Source organism: Solanum verrucosum, unplaced genomic scaffold (genome assembly GCF_900185275.1).
Source record: "Solanum verrucosum unplaced genomic scaffold, falcon-dt-bn FXZP01000147.1, whole genome shotgun sequence".
Taxonomy (NCBI): domain Eukaryota; kingdom Viridiplantae; phylum Streptophyta; class Magnoliopsida; order Solanales; family Solanaceae; genus Solanum; species Solanum verrucosum.
The window spans coordinates 1,429,996-1,448,189 of NW_026020343.1; the positions used below are offsets into that span (position 1 = coordinate 1,429,996).

At 36.0% G+C, this 18,194-nt stretch overlaps 1 pseudogene; it reads left to right on the forward strand.

Annotated features, from left to right (window-relative positions):
* The window catches only part of LOC125837445 (gibberellin 20 oxidase 1-like), a 67,111-nt pseudogene extending 49,250 nt beyond the window's left edge, over positions 1 to 17,861 (forward strand).
* Positions 17,862 to 18,194: the final 333 nt, after the last annotated feature.

The following is an 18,194-nucleotide window of genomic DNA, read 5'->3' on the forward strand; positions in this document are numbered from 1 at the left end:
AAAAGTCCTATGTCAAAGTTAGAAGAAGAGATGTTGAGTTTGACGTGAACGATTGGGTTTACTTGAAAATTTCACCCATGAAAGGTGTAATGAAATTTGGTAAGAAAGGGAAGCTTAGTCCCCGATATGTAGGCCCATATAAAATTTTGAGACGTATTGGTAAGGTTGCTTATGAGCTTGAATTGCCTAATGAATTGGCATCGGTGCATCTAGTTTTCCATGTCTCCTTGTGGAAGAAATTTGTTAGTGATTCGACAACGATAGTCCCCTTATAAGCTTAGGGAGTTAAGGAGAATCTTTCCTATGAAGATGTTCCAGTTGAGATTTTAGACCGACAAGTCAAGAAGTTGAGTAAAGAAGTTGCTTTGGTGAAAGTGTTGTGGAGGAATCAGTTAGTTGAGAGTGCTACATGGGAGGCCAAGGCTGATATTATGTCTCGTTATCCTCATTTCTTTCCTTCTACCCCTACTCTAGCTGGAGGTATTAAGTTCCTCATGGTTTATTCTTTTGGTGTCATGTGTCTTAGATATTCCCATGATTTCCTCATTTATGCATATTCATGAAAAAGCTTAAGTTTTGAGAAAATGAGTCAATTTGTTTGATTTCTACATGTTTATGTGCATTTGAGTATGAGTTGCATATAGACTTCATGATATAAAGTTTTGAACATGCTTTAGCTTGGGGTTAATGTTTCCTCATCGGTTATGTGCATTTATATGATTGCATTCATGATTAGAATGTTAGGTTTAAGTTCCTACCCCCCCCCCCCCTTCTTTATGATGTCTTGAATCTCATTCGAGGACAAATGATCCCAAGGGTCAGATAATGTAACACCTCGGATTTGGAAAGCCATGAAAATTTCAGTTTTTCACAACTTGGTGTCAGCAATGACGACGCCATCAATGGACCATAGGTGGGACGACGGCCCATAGGTGGTGGTCGTGGTTGGTCAGATGGTTTTTCTAAAATGTCAATTTTTTTATATTTTACAACGATTCACCAGGAGGGTCCGTCGATCAATGCATGAGCTATAGATAGGTCTCGTAGGTTAGTCTTAGACTTAGAGAGATTTTGAGGTCAAAAGTTGAGGACCAAGGTTGGGACCCACGGCCCGTCAATTGGATCATGACCCATAGGTGGGTCCCGTCATTTGAGGTCCAGAGATGTTAAACTCTGAACCAATAAACGGAGGGACAGGACGGTCCGTAGATTGACCCATGGACCGTAGGTCCCCACTGTCGAGTGGGTTCGGCAGTTATTTTTTTGAGGCTTTTGGGTGTTTTCCTAATCATTTTATCCTAATACTATAGCGTTTTTTTCACCAAAACCCCTATATAAACGTTTTAACCCCAAAATCTACTTAATAGAAATCATTCTCTCAAATTCATAAAGGAAGACCTCTCAAATATTACTCTCTTTAGAAGTTGAAGAAAAAGGGTTCAACCTAGGGTTTCAATTCAAGTTTCCTAACCCTCCATTGAAGTTAATCAATTGGCATTGAAGTATGATATTTTTCATCAATGGATTTATTTCATCCATGGAGTTCCTAAATCCTCTAATTTTCAAAAAAGAAATTCCCCAATTGATATAGAGTTTTTCTTCTATGTTATGGGTTCACTTGATTATTGATTTAACTTATGGATTTATGATATTTATGCATGAATTGAGTTAATCTCATGTTTTTATGATGATCCCCCATGAACCCATGTAATTCCCATGTTTTTTCCAGGTTATGATCATATAATGTGGGTGTTGGATTATGAAAGGAGATTTTATGAAAACAAGGATGAATTGATAGAATTACATAATTTAAAGATTAATTTCCATGAACCCATGTCTAACCCATGTTTTCTAGATGTTGATAAATAGAATTGGGTTTTGAACTATGAATAGTGAATGATGGAATTCTGCATGTTCTTATGAAATTGATGTAAATGTTTTAAGGATTCTGTGAGAGTGAAGTATCAATGATGATGTCGTTGTGTTGTTGAAAAGATTTCTCATATACACATGAAAGCATGATTTGTGAAAGGGAATTCTCACATAATAAGGGTTCTTAGAGTGAAAGGTCTTCTCACCTAAAATGAACCAATAAGTAAGAAGCTATGCTAATGTTGAGGCAAGAGGCGATTAACAATGCTCTCTAATTGAAAGACAAGAGGCGATTACCAATGTCACATGATGTAAGGACAAGAGGAGATTACCCATGTTCCTTTAAGAACTAAGATGAATATGAAAAATGACTATTTTGTGGAAGTTATGGTTAGTACCAAGTGGACAAGTGGCGATTACCCGTGTCCCATAAACTATGTGCCAACATAGGATTGTCTCTATAGGCATTAGCTAGTGGATCCAAACAGCTAGAAGTTCATGGTCCTTACCTTGGCAAGTAGGACAACAATTTTTCAGCGTGGGAGACACTAGATTCCATGTTGATAGCTCGCATGGTATTATATGTCGGTTAAGGATACTTCCCACAAGCAAGTTAAGATTAACCAAGGTTACTTCAAGGAATTATCACATACATGTTTTAAGATGATGTTCACTTACATTAATTAGGTTTATGACTTATGTTTTCTAACTCACAAGATTTATGTTTTAGCTCGATCATTGCATGCTAATGAAAATGTCCATTTTTAAGCTTGATTTAAGTGTTTTAAGAAAATACTAGTGAACTATCAAAAAGTGCTGAAACTCATCAACTTTAAGAAAATCTAATTCTTGGACCACACCACAATCTACAGTTTGTCGTCCCACCTACGGGATGATGTCGTCGGGCTTGACACCAGTTCTGTGAAAAACTAAAATTTGCCTCTTTAAATCTGAGGTGTTACACCTACGTCACTATCTGGGACTGAGCGATAGTTGTATATATATTGGAACTATTGGTACTATTGATTTTATTGCGTAACTCGCATTCATTATGCATTGCCCATCACCAGCATAATTGATTGTTCTTTGTACATGTTGGTCCTATTGGGGTCGTATGGGTTCAGTTTGTTTTTGTGTACCTTCTTGGCACATACGGGCTCGGAAGGTATTGTTTGACTATTTCCTTACTTATGGTAGTATGAATGGTGGTTCTTTGTTTGAAGGTAGATATTGCCCCTGTTCCCCCTGTTTGATGCTTTTGTGCATGTTTGGTTTTGGGATAGCCTTCTTGGCATTTACTTGATATTTGTGATTGTTTCTGTTAGTATACATTTGGGCTAGTTGTCTCCCTTAATAGAGACTTGTCATATTTAGGTTGATGGGCTAGCACATCCAGGTTCGTCCCTTGCTTCCTTTATCTGTTTCAGTTACTCTCTCTTATTTACATCAGTTTGTTTCGTATGTTGATATTCCACTTGTTCCTTTAGTTATATGTGATAAATGTTCCTTTCTTACATGTTGTTTATCCTTATTTTATCTTTGGTGCTCAGTCGGCCTATTCCTATTGAGTGCCACTTGTTGGTACACATACTACACTTTTGCAACATACAGATCATCGTACGAGTTCTCGCCGGTGATTTGGTCTCGTGCGGAGTAACTGTTGGATTCGAAGATTTGGGTGAACTCCTGGTGTTCAGAGTTGCCTCACTCTCCCTCTATTTTTGACTAGGACTAGTCTTTATTTTGGCTCCAAAGATAGTTATGTATTATTGTATCGTTTTGTACTCTTGTTTTTAATAGTTGCTCAAATAACAACAAATACCAGGTCTAGGGTTGGTTTTTGTATTGATTTGATTCTCTCGATTCCTTTTCCTTATTATTATTATTGTTTTTCTTCCATAATTCTTTTCTTTCTGCAATAGCCCACTACTTCTAGTTCCAGGCTATGGGTTAGGCTTTCATTCTGGTGGGACGCAGTAGGTACCATCACAACCTAAAATTTTGGGTCGTGACAGATTGGTATTGGAGCTCTAGGTTTGCCCGTATCGTCAGTATAGGAGCAAGTGCCTAGTAGAGTCATCTGGATCACTGCAAAAATGTATGTATCCTATCTTTGGTAGGTTATAGGGTATTCTTAGGAAATTCAACTCTTGATTTGCTATCGTGTTCTTTTACTTGAATAACCTTTAAAACTACTTCTTTGGAATCTACTCTCTTAGATGAATAGTAAGAGGCTTTTGATGGACGTCAGAGATGTTCAGCAGTTGTTAGAGGGTCTAGGGGTAGAACAGGTTCTAAAAGAGTTAGTGGTTGCCTTGACTCTTCAATACTCAGTAATGGGAGTTCAAGGTATCTTCGAAGGTACACCACAAACTATTGTAGCTCTTATGTAAGTGATTGGTTCAGTGGCTAGAGTTGAGTTGGTAGGTTGCCAACAAGGTTCCTTATTTGTTTATGAATATATGACCAAGTGTCTTGGGTGGACCACACATACTCAGACATTGTCTTTTACAGGGCAGGACATGGCTCATCGGTTCATTGGAGGCTTGACTTTTCCACTCCGTCTAGCATTGGAGCACTTGGTAGCAGTTGGGTCTACTTTTCGATATGTGGTTTGTCATGCGAGGGTTGTGGAGCAAGCATGTATTGAGACTTACTCTAGTAGAGGTAAGAGAACCCACCGTCACCACAATGGTGATAGGACTTCCTACTAAGGTTGGCATCATCCCAGTGAGAGTGATCCTCTCTCTCGACCTACCTGATCAATTGTGGGAGCATCTCAGGTTCTAGGTGGTTCTATGGAAGGTTATGGTACCCATAGTGAACAGAGTTCATGATAGGCTTCACATTCTGAGTATTCTGGTTCTAGGGTTCATTCTAGTTCAACCGGGTCATCTTAGCAGGTCGTTGTTGGTAGGAAGTGTTATACATGCAGAGAGTTAAGGCATGTTTCTAGGGAGTGACCTACAGTTACTCATCACCGACGATAGGCTCGTTAGGTTCAGGTCCTCAGTGCCTAGTTTAGTCAGCTAGAGATGGTGCTTCGAGATGTAGGCCATGGGCCGAGGTTCCAAGTATTGCTAGCGTGTTTGTGATCTTGTGTTTATTTTACCCTTGATTGCTTATGTTGTGCGGACTTGGGGTTTTCCGACCCATACATACCTTTGTGACTTGGTTTCTGGCCACAAAATTAAGCATTATTAACCCCTTCTCAGCCAACTGTTCAAACCCGTTTTAGACACTTGAGAACATTTTAAAGAAAATTTTCAAAATATATGGTAAAATATATATTTGAAAGTATTATCTTCTTTTAAATCTGATTCAAACAACATATGAACTTCTATCCAAATTTTAAGCATCCTTAAGCCCTATACAATCTTTAATTTTGGCTTCTCGCAATGAACTACTTCTTCTTCCTTTTCCCCATTACGACATATTGCACAAGAAAGAGAAAACCAAACTCTTGCTTACATTCACCAATGATAGTATAATCACAAATGGAAATCATACGTGCTTGGTGAGGAAAAATCATTGATTTTTGATGCATCCCATATGAAGAATGAGTCCAACATTTCCACACAATATATATGGTCGAATAACGAGAAGCCTTGTGATGTAGCACAAGTACATCATGTTCCCTTATTGAATTAAAGGGTTTCTTTTTTGGTGACTCTGCCGCGCCCCAATAAGCATCTAGGCTTTTTGATGAAGCATGTAGGAGTCATGGTTTCTTTCTTGTAGTGAACCACGGAGTTGATGCCAATCTCATCTCCAATGTCCATCATTACATGGACACATTCTTTGACATGCCTCTCTCTGAAAAAGGAAAAAGATCAGAGGAAAATTGGTGAGCATGGTGGCAATGCCAGCAGCTTTACTAGAAGGTTTTCTTCGAAGTTGCCTTGGAAAGAGACACTCTCTTTACGATACATTCTGAAAGAAGACTCATCTCACATAGTTGAAGAGTATTTCCAAAGGTCATTGGGTGAAAGTTTTAACAATCTCGGGTATGGACAATTGACTATGTAAGTATTCCTCTCTTTCAATTTGTTTGTCGTACTTTTCTTTTTGGTATGTTTCAAAAACATGTGTTTTCCTTTTTTGGCAATACAAGTTTAAGACCACTAAATTAAATGATATTCTTGTACATTCTAGTTATCTTTTGTCTAAAACTACTGTATTCAAAACCAGAGCTCACCTTCGAAACAAGGTCTCACTATGATCCAACATCATTAACCGTTCTCCATCAAGATTGCATTAGTGGACTTCAGGTTTCTGTGGACAACAAATGGTACTCCATCCATCAAAATTCAATGCTTTTATGGTTAACATAGGCGACATGTTTATGGTATGAAAATTTACACACTAGAAATATATAATAAGCTAATGTATTATCTATTACATGCAAATAATATAAACAGAGTCAATTAGACAAACAATACATTTTTAGGTGAAAAATATTATAAGATATTTCCACTTGACAAGCAATGATATACATCATGACTTCTTAGTCGTACAACATGAATATAACATATTTGGTGTTTGGCATTTTGGAGGTTCTATCGAATGGTAGATACAAAAGTTGCTTGCATAGAGTAGTGGTTAACAACAAGGCTCCTAGAAAATCACTTGCTTTCTTTCTTTGTCCAGACAAACTGAATTGGTGGACTACAAAAAACCTCGACTATATCCTGACTTCATATGGCCTGCTCTCCTTGAGTTTACTCAAAAGCATCATAGAGTTGATACAAACACTCTTCAAGCTTTCTCGATGTGGCTTCAAGACAATAATGCAGAAGCTTAAGAGCTATACATATGAGGTTCAAGATTGAAGACCTTCGAATCTTTTTATATCTGTTGAATCTTTGATTTAGAACTGCATATATTTTTGCTGCAATAGTTCTATTAAGTTAGAGACCTAGTATTTAGGAGTTGATTTCTATTTCAGTTTTGTTTTTAGTCTGTAAATACATGTGTTTTGTTAGTCAATAATATAAAGTTTTAAAGTGCGATAAAAAATTTATCCTTCAAGTTTTCTTCCATTCTTATTTTCGTGCATTTCTTTTCTTTCAAAAACCGGTAGTTGGGATTTAGAGCTATTATTCTGAAGGGACATGTGAGTGAAGAGATGGAATTCAAAAATAGTTTTTTGACGAATTACTCATGTTGTTTTTGATATTGAAAATTACCAATTATGAGCTATGATAATGGAAACTTACTTGGAGGCCCTTAAAATATTCGTGAAAGATGATTATGAAATTAATCCGCTTCAAAATAATCCCACCATATTGCAAATCAAGAGTCACATGGAAAAGAAAATCATGAAGTCCCAGGCTAAAGCAACTTTCTATTTGTTGTTGTCTCAACAACTATTTTCAAGAGAATTATGCTTCTCCTATCACCAAAAGAAATTTGGAATTATCTAAAGAAAGACCATGTTGGAGAAGGAATTCGAGTTATAAAGAATGAAAGACTCCGAGAAAATCAAAAAATGCTCGGATAGATTCTTTTGCTTTTTTAACAAGGTAATATTTCGAGGCACTGGATCGAAAAAAGGTAAGAGATAAATATAATCACAAGCAGCCAAAGGTTGATTCATTGAATAATTTGGCTTTTGCAAAAAAATCCAGAAAGTCATTCTTTGGATGTGATATTACAAACTCCCTTCATTAAGAAGAAATAGAGTGAATGCCAGAATCCTAAGACACAACTTCCACTCAAGATATTATACAAGAGACATGTGATAGCGACTATAAGAAATAAAAGAAAGCAAGGGTTTCCAAGTCCGTGGGAAAAGTCTTCAGCAGAAGAAGAGCTAGTGAAGGGACTGATGGAAAAGGTAGAGGTAAGAAAAGAGAGCGAGTCAGACAAGATCTAGATTGCACTGTGTCTCAGTGTAGTGAAGATGCTGAAGATTCTTTAAGATGATGAACATAAGAGAGATAGTTTTGGATGGTTCTACAGTTAAAAAGTTCAGGAGAGATGATGTATATTATGATGACGATCCCAATGGAGGGACTGGTTTATAAAATAATGGATCATAAATATAAATACAAGCAGCCAAAGGTTGATTCATTGAAAAAATGGATTCAGCAAATATTCTTTGAGTGTAATATTAACGACTCCATTAAGAGGAAATAGAGTTAATGCAAGAATCATGAGACTCAACCTTCCCAAGATATTATAGAAGTGACATGTGATAACGGCCGTAAGAAAGAAAAGAAAGCAAGGGTCTCAAAGTCTATGGGAAAAGACTGCAACATAAGGAAATCTAGTGACCAATTATTACAAGAAAATTTATTTATGAACAAGTTAACAACGATTATCGATGAAGTTCATAGCTAATTTAAAGATTTTTGTGTGTCTTAGGAGGAGAATTTTGACAGGGAGGACCTTACAAGAATAGATTGTGGCAATATTTACCATATTGATTGATCCAAAGAGTGGTCCAAGATCTAGAACAGTGGCCCCATCTGCAAGACGAAAGTGGTTGTTATTTGCCATTTTACATTGAGAATTCGTGCATTCCTTTGTAACTTCACTATAACTAGTCAACTTACAACAGGTCCACTGAACTAATTTCGGTGAGATCTTTCTACACTATGTTATTTTGGCAAAGCTCAAGAAAGTTTAGCAAAACTTCAAAATTAGAAATCGTACTCAATCTTAGAAAAACAATGGTCTTTTAGTTTTTCTATTTAGTAAGTTAGATGTTTTTTCTTGTTTTTTCGAAGCTAAACATAACTAAGTACTCATGTTGCATGTTTTGGATGGATGATTTACGACATCTTTGATTTTTGTTGACATTTAATGTAGCTTTTGAATACCTTCTTTATTGTAACTGCCTTATTTTGTTCTTGATATAATTACTGATCTATATTGTCCAGTTTGCAATGCTATGTGCACTGGATTGTTTGTCTATCCTTGTACTATTAATAAAGCATGATTGTGTATGTATTTACAACATAAAACATACTTACATACATTCAAAATATTATAATGCTTCATTTATGATATGATATAAGTTCTTAATTTATTATCTTAATTTCCAGACTTGTGTGCTTTCTATGTGAATACACATATATGCATATCTATGTCTATATTCACATAATTTTATGTAAACACATGCATGTAAATTGTTATAAGGGTATAGTATCTGATAACGATGTATAACTCTCTCTTATCCAAAATATTTCAAAGTTTTTCTTTTTCACATTTCTTTAAGTAAATCTTCTACTCCAAAAAGTTTCCTTAAATTTTAGCCAAATTTAGTGGAGTATGATATTAAAACAATATTTCTTTTTCTAAAACTTGAATATCCTGCTAAGCTATTTTACCCTATAAAATGTACTTAAGCTTATCATTTTGTTGTCTGAAAAAGTAAAAGGAGGAGTGTTTTGTGGGGCTTTAGAAGTTTCTCATTATAATATGTTCATGGTTGCTTACTAGAAATTGAAACTCAAAATTATGAAATCATTCGTAGATGAATTTAAGATTTAAGATTTAAACTAGATTAGTTCAACCTTTAAGTCTTTTAAGATACTTAATGTTAATCTCATTGTACATTTGAAATTATGTGTTCACAATTAGATGATCTTTTTGAACTTTTAATATTTTTAGTTCTTTTTCACGTATATATATATATATATATATATGTGTGTGTGTGTGTGTGTGTGTGTGTGTGTGTGTGTTCATATTGAAAATACTGGGTTTAGTTTGACCTATAGAAGATACGCACTATCTGCCTCTGATAACATATCGTTAAAATTTATTTATCTTAAACTTCAACCTAACAAGAAGGTTTAGCTAGTGTCATCATACAATGTCAAAACAAACCATCAGGGAACCTCAATTAGTAGAAGCTCGAACGTTACTGCTAATTCTCCCACAGATAAAAATGGCCATCAATTCGTGGACCTGCCAAGTAACTCAATTGTAGAGAAGCAAAGACGTAAGCAAAATGAAAAGATAAGATCACTTGAGAATCATCTTGATGGGGGTATATCTTAAGATATAGTATGTTGAACTTGATAAAATCCTTGAATTTCTTTTCACTCTATGTGACATGTTTTGTATGTATAAAAAAAATTTGAAGATGCGGAACTTAAGTGAGATAGATTTGGATAGTTCTACAATTAAAAGCATAGGAGAAATGATGCACATTATGACGAGGATCTCATTGGGGGACACTGGTTTATTGAACAGTAGATAAGAAAAGGTTAGTGTCACTCCATGAACCTGCACCGTGGGCAGGACTGATACTCGAGAACCATTGTTGGCCCAACAAAAAACCATTGGCCTGACTAGACTCTTAGCGGAAGACTTTAAGCATTAATAAAAGAAAACAAATGCAACCTTACTCAATTGTCTCAAAATAACTTAGAATGTCTTAGAAAATAAACACTCAACTAGCCAAAGTGGCAACTCAAGTATTACAACAAAACAATTGAAATGCAAAGACTAAAGAACTATAGCTATATGTTTATGAAGCCTCTAATACTATAAGAGATGTCGAGACAAGACCCCGATCATGCTAACAATTGAAATGATAAAGCGATAATAAAGGGATCCTCCATAAAGCAAGGAGGCTCACCAATGACTCTGAAATGCTCAACTGGATCAACGAAGCGCTGGATACTGATCATGGTTACCTATATTTGCATCATAAAATGATGCAGGCCAAATGACATCATTACATTAAATGTACAAGCATGCGAGGGGAATTCTAAACAAAACGTAAGCTTGACTGGAATTTGAAAGAAATACTTCCCTCAGCTTTACTCAACTTATGGATACTCAACTTAATGCAGAAATAAACAACTAGCAAAGATGCAGTTTATATAAAGCATTTAAACCATAAGTAGAAACTCAATTTATATATATAATAAAGTAATATAATTATGTGGGAGTTTCTCTAACCAACAACCATAACTATGAGCTATGTGATGATACAGCGTCTCGCCCACACTGCCAAAACTGTCCTATAACTTGTCGGGATATAGAACGCCTCAACTAAGTGGATCCACTAGTCTATGCTAAAAGCATTAAGGAATCATCTAAAAAGTATGACCCTTTCTACCCACATTGGCTACATGGTTTATGGAGACTTGAGTTATTATGAACTTGTCCCCATTTCGGTGCTCAATACTACTTCCAAAATATACTCAGCTTATATGTTTAAAAACATAACTCTTTCTCACTGGTTTGAGATTATTACTCAAAAAGTTATCTCTTAAGGGAGATGGAACTCAAAATACTCATGAAAATTCATTTGGAAATCGGTGTTTCCTCTCATCTTAAATGTGAAAACATTTACTCTTTGGGAATACATAGTCTCCGTATAACATTTTAAAGAAAATGAACTCGGCTCTACTCTTTCTCAATCTCAATGCTTAAGTCTTAAAAAAAGTTTAAAAGATTTGTAAAATACGTCTTAAAATTGACTCAAAGAGCCCTCAAGACTTGACTCTCAACTCTACCTTGAATTTGATTTATGAATTCAAGGTTGTGATTTGTGATAGGAAAGGTCTCGTGATGTTTAAGAGTGTCTTTAGATAGTTAAACATGAGAAAAGACCAATAAATCACTGTCAGAAGGCAAGTCCTCAACGCGGAGATGCATTTTAATATTTGGTCGCGAAATAAATTTTGAAGCAGAGGGGTCCGGGACCTCTCCGTGAAGCAGAGAGAAAAGTTCCCTTTCTATGGTATAGGTCCGCGTTGTACCTAGTTTCTGCCCTACTTTTTCCTTCTTCATTTTCTAACCCCAATTCACCTAAATTGGATTCTTTTTCTCAATTCCTCTTTAGATTCAGATACCTAGTACATGTACACAATAATGTACTCCTAAACGACTCTATAATCTACATGATTCCATCAAGAACTCAACAATCCCATCAAATCTCAAGAACGAAAGCCAATTTCAACAACACAATTCAAGATCATCAAACTTTCAGCTTTTTAGAACGAAATTAGCTGAACTAAACATGATCAGCGCGTGCGTGAATGAACCCAACACTATGAAAGTCTCACATGCCTCTTTAGGAATCAACCCTTGGCAAAACATCTTCGATTCCGCAAGAAATCTTCAAGAACGCCTTGACTTTTCTCCTCTTTTCTCTTCTCTCAAAGCCCTAGCGTAACTCTTTATTGCGTAAACTGAATTAACTCAGTTTAGACCCCAAATAATTAACTAAAAACGAAATAAATTGATTGGTTAATGAAAAGTCCAAAATACCCCTCTAAAATTTGGTTGACTTTTTGTATCCGAACAGCCCGACGTCAAACGGGCATATCTCCCTCATACGAACTCAAAAATTAGAAAACTCGGTGGCACTGAAAGATAATTTAAAGACCTTTCATGTTATACCTAGTATCCTAACTAACTCATCATGTACCAGGAGTTATGGTCGTTTAAATTTAACCGAAAATTCATACTTAACATACTTGCCAAATTTCAGATTTTTTATTCTTTCCAAAAATGGTTCTTTCTAATCCCAGCTCTTTTAAATAGCGGGGTGTTACAATATCTCCCACTTGGGAACATTCTCCCTCGAATTAGATTACTCTTTGTAGGCTAAGGGTGTAACATCTAACATCCAGCTCAAACACCCAACAAGCAAAATGTAAAAACAACAAGTCAACTTAAAGTAAATGCCAAGAAAAGGATTAGTACCTTAATTTAGAATTTCCCTGGACTCGAAGAGATGTGGGTACCTCTTCTTCATGTCCTCCTCAGCTTCCCAAGTAGCTTCCTCAACAAACTAATTTCTCCATAGAACTTTGATTGATGCTACTTCCTTGGCCCTCAACTTGCGAACTTGATGATCTAGAATCTGAACAGGAATCTCCTTATAAGATAAGGTATCCTTAATACCAATATCTTCAGTAGGTATGATAAGTGAAGGATGGCACATGCACTTCTTCAACATGGAAATATGAAATACCAAACGGACCGCTGCTAATTTTTGCGGTAGCTCCCACTCATAAGCCACATTGCCGATCCTCTTTGATATTCTATAAGGACTAATATACTAGGGACTGAGCTTCCTCTTCTTACCAAATCTCATAACACCCTTCATGGGTGAAACCTTCAAGTATACCCAATCAACTACTTCAAACACTAAGTCCCTTCTCCTAACATCAATGTAGGATTTTTCACGTGTTTTAAACCTCTCTTGAATAACTCTCACTTTATCCGTAGCTTGATAAACTAAGTCTAGTCCTATCAACCCAGTTTCACCAACCTCAAACCATCCAATAGGAGATATGTATCCCTCCGCTTGTCCTTCTCAACTTGCTGCACATGGATCATCAGGCTTGCGATGTCTATATCTCCTATCAACATAGTTGTCTTGCGTTCCTTACTTGAAAGACGAGACAGCCCGCAACGAACAAACTCATCTTGCTTCTCATGTCAGCAACTATCTCTGAAGCATAACAGGAAAGTTGGGTGAACTTCAGACTATACTCATGAACACTCATTGATCCCTGCTTAAGAGTGAGGAATTCTCATACCTTTGCGTCTCTCAATTCCTAGGGAAAGAAACGCCCCAAGAAAGCACTCATGAACACAGCCCGGCTTAAAATTGGTGCACCCTCAGATCTACCCTTCTTCCATTGGTCAAACTAAAATCTAGCAACACTCCTCAGTTGATATGCAACTAGTTTCACTCGATCAGCATCAGCAACACGCATAACCTCAAACACTTTTTGTAGTTCCTCTACAAAGTTTTCAAGATCCTAAGTGACACTTTAACTAGCGAAGCTTGGAGTATTCATCCTTAAGAACTCACGGATCCTAGAAGTATCGGCCACTTCCTGTCGATTCTCTCTCTGTCCAACTTAATTGGTCACAGGTTGACTCAACATCTGCATAGCTTCCCGGAACTCAACATTGGTGACCTCTCCTTGGGGTTACACTTCAGGTGCATTGGGTACCCCTTGTTCCTCGACATTCCTCCTAGCAGGACAACCTCTGACAGCTCTTCGTGGAGGCATGATCTGAAAGACTCGCGCAAGCATGAATTAATAGAAACTTTTTAGAGATAAACTATATCGCACGAGATAAATATGAAAGAAGTGAGATAGTTTCTAACTGTTGCAGCCTCCTAATTATAGATGTGGCACGCTTCACACCGATAACAAGGACTCTACAAACACAACTTCATAGACTCCCTAGGACTCTTGAACCCTATGCTCTGATATCAAGTTTTTCACGCCCCGAGCTTGAACCGTGAGCGGGACTGGCACTCGACAACCATTGTTGGCCCCAAGCGAACTCTTGGCCTGGCTAGACTCTCAACGGAATACTTTAAGCATTAATAAAAGAAAACAAATGCAACATTACTCAAATGTCTCAAAATAACTTAGAATGTCTTAGAAAATAAACACTCAACTAGCCAAAGTGACAACTCAAGTCTTATAACAAAACAATTGAAATGCAACGACTAAAGAACTATAGCTCTCTGTATATGAAACCTCTAATACTATGAGAGATGCCGGGACAAGACCCTCGATCATCCTAACAACTGAAATGATAAGGCAATAATAAAGGGATCCTCCAAAAAGCAAGGAGGCTCACCAAATGACTCTGAAATGCTCAGCTAGATCAACGAAGCGCTGGATGTTGATCCTAGTTACATGTATCTGCATCATAAAATGATGCAGGCCAAGTGGCATCAGTACATTAAATGTATGAGTATGCGAGGGGAATTCTAAAAAAATGTAAACTGGACTGGAATCTGAAAGAAATACTTACCTCAACTTTACTCAACTCATGGTTGCTCAACTTAATGCAGAAATAAACAACAATAAATATGCAGTTTATATAAAGCATTAATATCGTAAATAGAAACTCAATTTATGTATATAATAAAGTAATATAATTATGTGGGAGTTTCTCTACCGACATCCATTACTATGCGTTATGTGATGATACAACGTATCACCCACGCTACCAAAACTGCCAGAGAGTCTCGGTGCTCAGTACTACTCCCAAAATATACTCAGCTCATATGCTTAAAAACATAACTATTTCTCACTAGTTTGAGATTCTTACTCAAAAACTTATCTCTTAAGAGAGATGGAGCTCAAAACTACTCATGAAAACTCATTTGGAAATCGATGTTTCCTCTCATCTTAAATGTGAAAACATTTACTCTTTGGGAATACATAGTCCCCATATAACATTTTAAAGAAAATGAACTCAGCTCTACTCTTTCTCAATCTCAATGCTTAAGTCTTAAAACAAGTTTAAAAGATTTGTAAAAGTCTTCATAAACATGACACGAATTACTCTCAAGAATTGACTCTCAACTCTACCTTGAATTTGATTTATGAATTTCAGGTTATGATTTTTGATAGGAAAGGTCTTGTGATGTTAGATAGTTAAACATGATAAAAGATCAAGAAATCACTGTCTGGAAGCAAGCTCGCGACGCGAAGATGCATTTTAATATTTGGTCGCAAAATAAATTTTGAGGCATAGGGGTCTGGGACCTCTCCGCGATGTAGAGAGAAAAGTTCCCTTTCTGAGGAACAGGTCCGCGTCACGGATCTGGTACACAGTTTCTGCCCGACTTTTTCCTTCTTCATTTTCTAACCCCAATTCGCCTGAATTCGATTCTTTTTCTCAATTCCTCTTTAGTTTTAGATGCCCAGTACATGTACACAAGAATCTACTCCTAAACGACTCTATAATCGACACGATTCCATCAAGAACTCAACAATCCCATCAAATCTCATGAACGTAAACCAATTTTAGGAACACAATTCAAGATCATCAAACTTTCAGCTTTCTAGAACGAATTTTGCTGAACTAAACATGATTGGTGTGTGGGTGAACGAACCCAATGCTATGAATGTCTCACATACCTCTTTAGGGATCAACCCTTGGCGAAAAGACTTCAATTCCGCAAGAAATCTCCAAGAACGCCTTGACTTTTCTCCTCTTTTCTCTTATCTCAAAGACCTAGAGTAATTATTAATTGCTTAAACAAAATTAACTCAGTTTAGACCCCAAATAAATTACTAAAAATGAAATAAATTAATTGGGTAATGAAAAGACCAAAATACCCCTTTAAAATCTGGTTGACTTTTCTTATACAGACAACCTGATTTCAAATGGACATATCTCCCTCATACGAACTCAAAAATTAGCAAACGTGGTGGCGTTGGAAAGATAATTCAAAGAAAATTAATTTGATACCTTGTAACTCACCTAACTCATCCTGGACCGGGAGTTATGGTCATTCAAAGTTAACCAAAAACACATACTTAACATACTTGCCAAATTTCAGATTTTTTATTCTTTACAAAATTGGTTCTTTCTAATTCCAGCTCTTACAAATAGCGGGGTGTTACAGGCAGCCAAAGATTGATTCATTGAAAGATTTTGCTTTAGCAAAAAATTAAGAAAGTCATTCTTTGGATATGACATTAAACACACCCTTAAGAGGAAATAGAGTGAATGAAAGAATCCTAAGACACAACCTCCCACAGCTATTATAGAAGTGATATGTGATAACAACGTTGTAAAAAAATAAGAAAAAAAGCAAGGTCTCCAAGTCTGTGGGAAAAGACTTCAGCAGAAGCAGTGCTAGTGAAGGGACTGATGGAAAAAGGAGAGTGAGTTAGCCAAGATCTAGATTACACTTTCTCTCAGCATAGGGCAGATGTTGATCAAGATTCTTCAAAAGGGGAAAATTACAATGTGTCTCAGAGGAAAATTTGTGAGCATTGTGGTCATGCCAGCAGCTTTACTGGAAGGGTTTCTTCAGAGCTACCTTTTGAAAGTGACACTATACTTACGATACTCTGCTAAAGAAGACTCATCCTACATAGTTGAAGAGTATTTTCAAAGGACATTAGTGAAAGTTTTAACAATCTCGGGTAAGGACAATTGACTATCTTAGTACTCATCTCTATCAATTTGTTTGTCGTTCTTTTCTTTTTGGTATGTCTCAAAAAACATATTTTTTTTGTTTTTTGGTATGACATGTTTAAGACCACTAAATTAAATGATATTCCTGTACATTTTACATATTTTTTGTCTAAGACTACTGGATTCAAAAGTCTTTCTTTACTTTCTTAAACTTCATGTCAAATTGAAATCAGACAAACAAATTAAAATAAAAATAGTATCTATTTTTATTTTATTTTTATTATGTAAATGAATTAACCTTTTTTTCCTTTAATTACACAGGAATGTTTATCAAGAATATTGCAATTCTATGAGTACACTTTCTCTTAGGATCATGAAACTCTTAGGGATGAGCCTAGGTGTACAGAAAAGCCACTTTAAAGAGTTTTTCGAAGATAATGAATCCATAGTGACACTCAACTACTATCCCCGTGCCAGAAGCTGGAGCTCAACTAAGGAATAGGGCTATGATACAACATCATTAACCGTTCTCCATCAAGAATTTATTAGCGGACTTTAGGTTTTTGTGGACAACGGATGGTTCTCCATCCGTCCAAATTTCAATGCTTTTGTGGTTAACATAGGTGACACATTTATGGTTAGCAAATTTACACACCAGTACTATATAATAAACTAATGTATTATGTATTACATACAAGTAATATAAACAGAGTCAATTAGACAAACAATACTTTTTTAGGTGATAAATATTATAAGATCTATTCACATGACGCGCAATGAGATACATCATGAATTCTTAGACGTACAACATGGTACATATTTGATATTTGGCCTTTTGCAGGCGCTATCGAATGGTAGATACAAAAGTTTCTTGCATAGAGCAGTGGTTAAAAATAAGATTCCTAGAAAATGACTTGTTTTTTTTTGTTTGTCCAGACAAAGATAAGATGGTGAGTCCACCGATTGAATTGTTGGACTACAACAATCCTCGACTATATCCCAGCTTCACATGGCCTGCTCTTCTTGAGCTTACTCAAAAGCATCACAGAGCTGGTACAAACACTCTTCAAGCTTTCTCGATGTGGCTTCAAGACAATAATGCATAAGCTTAATAGCTATACATATGATGTTCAAGATTGAAGGCCTTGGAATCCTTTGTATATATATTGAATTAAAAATTAATTTACAAGAAATGGAACATTACAATATGTTGAATTATTTATCCTATTATATATTACATTTAAGTGAGTGAAGCCGGATAAAATATATTTGCTTCATCGTTTTCTATCCAATATATGTTATAGTTAATCAATAAAATAAAGTGATTAATTTTTAAATCAATTAATTTTTCATTAGCTGAAGTTAAAACAATAAACTCGTGATACATAATGATTTTTTTTTTTTTTCAACAAGTACCATTAAATTTTCTCATCTACATC